Here is a 6,000-nt window from a genome sequence, read left to right on the forward strand (position 1 = left end):
GGCTTCAGTGAGATCTGAACATGCTAGAAAAGAGGGCAGAAGTGAATAAGATGCAATTTAACAAGGATAAGTGGCAAGTTCTACATCTCAGTAACAACAATGAGAAACACACATATTGGATGGGGGATGCACTTCTGGGTAGCAGTGTGTCTGAACAAAATCATGGGGTATGGGCAGACCATAAGTTAAATATGAGCAGCAGGTGTACTGCAACAACAAAAAAGTCAAATGCCATTTTGGGGTGTGTCAACAGAGGCATAACTTTGAGATCACAAGATGTCATAGTTCCACTGTACACTGCATTGGACAGGCCACAACTGGAGTATTGTGTGCAGTTCTGGAGGCCTCAATTCAAGAAGGATATGGACAGAATGGAGTGCGTGCAAAGGAGAATTATGAGGATGATCGGGCCTGGAGACTAAGCCCTATGAGGAAAGGCTAAAGGACTTGGGAATGTTCAGTCTGGAGAAGAGAAGGTTATGTGGGGACATGATTGCTTTCATAAGTATTTGAAGGGCTACACTTAGAGGAGGGCAGGGAGTTGTTCCTGTTGGCAGCAGAGGAGAGGACTCATAGGGCTGCCAAGCTCCCAGGCCGGGCGGGGGTTCTCCCACTTTGGGAGTTCCCAACCCACTGGCCCACAGTGGGCCGGCTGGGGGATCCCCGCCTGATGTCGCCTACACGATGATATCACTCAGAAGTGACATCATTGTACCAGCGACATCATGCGCTGGCAACTCTAGACATTTCTGGGAAGACTGTTTTCCCCAGGCACTCTAGCAATCTGGGAGGAAAATTCTATGGTACACTCCTATTTGGGATGGTCGTCCTCTTCCACTGAGCCACAGCTTCAGGAGGGATGCACATGTACCAATGAGGGAGGTAGGGGACACCCGCCTAGCCAGCCAGATCAGCCGAATCAACCCTGGCAATCAGTGGGGTGACAGATGTTACAGCCAGATCGCCCTTACATCCAACTCTATAGTACCATAGCCTCCCAAATTGCTAGAGTGTCTGGGAAAACCATAGAGTTTTTCTGGAAACACCCAGAGCAACTGGTGTGCAACGTCACCAGCACAATGACATCACTTTCGGGTGACATCATTGTGCCGCATGCACAATGTGTACACGAAAATAGTCCCCCGCAAGAGGCCATGGGGAATTGGCAACCGTAAGGACTCATAATAATGTATTTTAATTAAGGGCAGGAAGGTATCAACTGAATATTAGGGGGGGGGGGGGGAAATTACAGTAAGAGTTGTTTGACAATGGAATCATCTACCGAGGGAGGTGGTGATCTCCCCCTCACTGGCAATCTTTAAGCAGCAGCTGTATGAACACTGGTCAAGGATGCTCTAGGCTGATGCTGTATTGAGCAGAGGGTTGGACTAGATGGCCTATATGGCCACTTCCAACTCTATGATTTGATGAATGGCCCAGGATCTTCAACAACCAATTTATGACTGCACATCTAATCCCCACTTTAACATTGCAATCAAATCCCCAAAAGTGAACCCATTCTGACATATGACTCATCCACAGTCACATCTAGATAGGTGTTGGTGAATGAGAAAATTGTCTAAGGCCTAGGGTTGCCGGCCTCCAGGTGGATGATGACAGACACTGCAAACCCAAAGGGAAGGGGCCTCACCCAAAGGGTTTGCAGTGTCAGTTTCCTGTGTGACCTCTCCTGTTGTATATTGTTAGCCTCCAGGTGGAGCTTGAAGATCTCCCACTTTTACTTTTTTTAATCTTTAAAGATCTACTTTTACAATTGATTTCCAGCTGGCAGAGATCAATTTCCCTGGAGAAAATGGCTGCTTTGAAGGGTGAACTCTATGGTGTTATACCATGGTGTGGCCCCTCCCCAAACCCCACCCTCTCCTGGATCCACCCCCAAAGTCTCCAGGTATTTTCCCACACAGACCTGGCAACCCTACCAAGGGCACATCAACCTGAAATCACTGATTACGTGGCTGACATTGCACATCAGCATAATTTCATGGTACAGAATATTTCTCAGTGTTCCAAATACAATATTCCTTTGGAATGCTATGGAGCTGCAAACCTGTAGGTCTTTGAACACCTGTCTTGCTACAGCTGTATTTTCCTGTGAGCTAAGCATTCAGAAAAACAAGTCACACAAAAGCTGTGAAATGAAATGGGAGCTATTGAATAGGGGCAGTCTTCAGCATCATTATATAGGCCCTTTTTGTGAAACTCCCACAATCCTTGTATTAACATCCATGATGGAGGAACACATCTCACAGGTTCCAGTTTTCATTTTTGCAGTCTTCATTTTAAGAAGAAGCTGTTTCCAAGAATGGAAGGAGCATTACTCAGCATTTTCTCAATAATGCTGCTTCACAGTGCAGCCTATTTGGATGAGAGCCCTCCAATTGTAGGGGTGTTTTGTTTTTTGTTTTTGAAACTCCAATTTAATTTGTCACATGTTATTTCTAGTTGCAAAAAAACAGATTTTCCTTTCAGAACTGGGAAACAAATGATCCCAGAACCATGCAGTTTAATAGGTAAACTGAACGTATCTTGAAAAAATTTGCACAAGTCAAATGCATATTCATTATGTGTATGTCAAGGTAGGCAATTTCTAAGCTTTTTCTGCTTGCCAGGAAGTCAGTCAATTACTATTCAGAAAATGAAGTATGTCTGGCTAGCATATGGAGGTAGTTATGCCAAGAGCAACTGGATATGGGTGGAACCTAGTAGTTTTTGCACATCCCTTTTGTGACATTTATTGACTACATGTCTATAATTCCTTTTACTCCAGTTTAATTTTCCCACTAACCCTCTGTGCAGATTTTAAGGGCTCAAGTGGAGCTCTATGGAATTACATTATTTTGCCTGTTCCTCTGTGTGTTTGGTGTTTACCTGCTGTCTACCAAGTGTATATATTGAACTAAAGTTAGTGTAATGTAGAGGTTAGTGTGTGAGAGTGAAGAGACCAGTGTAGGGTTCATAACTGCCACTTAACGTACAACTCACTGGGGTGACTAGGCCAGTTATTTTCTTTCATCCTAATTTATCTCACAAGACTGTTGTGAGAATAAAATGGGAAGAAGAAAAACTGTATATGTTGCTCTGAGCTAATTGAAAGAAGGGTGGGATCAGTGATATACTGGTAAATGTTTAACAACTAGGTATATATAAAAAGTATGCATACACACATACATAACTTTATTATAACTTTTACTGATATGCAGGGCTTTTCTGTATAAAAAGACCAGCAGGAACTCATTTGCATATTAGGCCAAACCCCCTGGTGCCAAGCCAGTCTGTATTCCTATGTGTTCCTGCTAAAAAAAAAAGCCCTGCTGATATGAAGAATGTGTACTGCACAATTTATAAATAGTTCAATACTGTTTATTGTAAATGCCATATAGCCAATTGATTCTCACAGAATGCTTCTGTTGTTTTTGTTGAACCCTTGTATCTGTTTGCAGTTCCACCACAATTTGACAACTGGAGTTGTATCCCAATCCACTAACTCTTCTCCCAATACATTTATTGTCATTAAATTTGATATGTAATCTACTGTTAAACTAGTTCTCACCCTCATGCGAATTATATTTATTAAACTTAAACCCTTTTCAGCTTCAGCACTAGGGAATGCCCTTTTCTGGACATCACCCTCTCCCCAATTAGTTGTAAGTACTTCATGAGACCACCCCATGAAAGACTGGAGGAGAAAATAAGTACTTGCAGCTAGCACAAAACTGATATGAGAAGAATACCTGGTCTGTTCTGCTAGAAATAGGAGGGCAGTTCTTTGCAACCACTGTAGATTTTCTTTCTCCTTGCAAGGTATAGATACTTCTTAGAACAATGAGGGAAAGATTCTAAATAGGTATTTTATTCATGGACAGATATTCATGCTTGTTCAGCAGGAACAGTTCAACTGGGATTTTGTGTAGGCTTGCTTGGGAGGAAGCCTTACTAAATTCCATGGGACTTACTTTTGAGTAAACATGCTGAAGAAAAGGTTTACCCCCCAGTACTTTTGAAAGTACTTTTTGAAAGTACCTTTTTGGAACTTAAGTACCCACCTGATGAAGTCAGGATACATATTAACAAAGCCAGAATGATACCCAGAGAAAACCTGTTACTAGACAGACCCAAAAGAGATAATAACAGAACACCACTTGTGGTCATCCACAACTCTCAACTTAAAACAGTTCAGTGCATCATCAACAACTTACAACCTCTACTGGACAGTGACAACTCTCTTTCAAAAGTACTGGGGGGTAAACCTTTTCTTGCACACAGACAGCCACCTAATCTCAAACAACTCCTCACCCACAACAATACAGCATCTCATCTGAGCGTGGACACTGGTACCAAAGCTTGCAATAAACCCAAGTGCCAACTTTGCTGCCACATACACCCAGACAACACAATCACTGGGCCTAACAGCATTAACTACACCATCTCAGGCTCATTCACTTGTTCATCTTCCAACATTGTATATGCCATTAAATGCCAACAATGCCCTTCAGTTCTCTACATAGGGCAAACAGGATAAACCCTATGCCAAAGGATAAATGGACACAAAACTGACATTAGGAATTACAGAACTGAGAAGTCTGTGGGAGAACACTTTAACCTTCCAAAGTATTCAATGGGTGACCTCAAGGTACCTGTTTTACTGCAAAGGAACTTCAAGAACAGAATGGAAAGAGAAATTGCTGAATTACAAATTATTATGAAACTTGGAACAAACACCTCTCCAGGACTGAACAGGGACATTAGTTTTTTATCTCATTACACATGCTAAGCCCACTCTCAGTATAGCTATACATCCACAGTATTCCAATGTATTTCTCTTTTATAATAGTGTATCAGAATAATGTTTTATATTGACATACTCAAATAAGGGATATTGGCTATTTATCTCATTACATATACTCAACCCATTTTCATTTTATGTATTGTTTTCTAATGGCAGACTAGAATGATGTTTAATATGTATAGATTGATGTTGATTAGGTGGACTACAAGTTGGATATACATGTCCTTTTGTGATTCACCTAGATTTGCAAAAACACCATTTGGCAGAGAATTTTATTACCTTTTATGGCTATCCAGACCAAATGGCCTAGCCACATTGTTTATGTGACCACGTGACCAGTTAGTTTGCCAGAGTGCTTGTATTTCAGCTCACAATACCTGATCCCCTTGTCTGATGAAGTGTGCTTAAGAGACTGCACGAAAGCTTACGTTCTGAATAAAAATTGGTTGGTCTTAAAGGTGCAACTTGATTCCTGCTTTGTTCTACTGCTTCAGACCAACATGGCTGTCCACTTGGATCTATGCTAGAAGGAGACTTTTTTAAAAAACAAAAGCTGGGAGTAAAAGTTCTCATAAGATTAACATAGGAAAGGGTTAGGGAATTATTTTTTGACACCATAGGGAGAAGGAAACACATACGTACCATATAAATACCTGACCACTGTTTATATAATTAAGCATCTGTCTTTGCCTTGACGCCAAGGTTAGTAAATACAGTTCCTGCAAGAGCTATGAACTAAAGGGGAACCCTGCACGGCCCTCTTTAATTCTGTCCCTCCTTCCAATGGCTCCCTCAGCTCTTGTGCTCTCTTTCCCTGCTCTATGTCTTTGGGTGACCTCTGTGGTGGAGAAGAGCTTACAAGCCTGCCTTTTCCCCCTCCTTCCCCTCTTCACACACTGCAGAAATAGATGCCTGCCTACCTGTGGGTCAGCGTTCAGAGGCTGACTAAGATCTCGATGCTAACCATGCTTACTTGAGAGTAAGCCAGCATTAAGTTCCTTGTTGAACTCCAGGAGCTGCACAATATGTGTGAAAGCTACACATGGCTCCCAAGCCACAGTTTGGCCACCCCTGTACTAGACAGATGGAGACTAGGAAGGTCATGTTACATCCTATTCATCTACTCTCCTGCCTGCAGTGGCACACTATTATAGATAAAAAAATAAAAGTATGTTGTGATTTCCAAACAATTA

Source organism: Heteronotia binoei, chromosome 3, assembly GCF_032191835.1.
Source record: "Heteronotia binoei isolate CCM8104 ecotype False Entrance Well chromosome 3, APGP_CSIRO_Hbin_v1, whole genome shotgun sequence".
Taxonomy (NCBI): domain Eukaryota; kingdom Metazoa; phylum Chordata; class Lepidosauria; order Squamata; family Gekkonidae; genus Heteronotia; species Heteronotia binoei.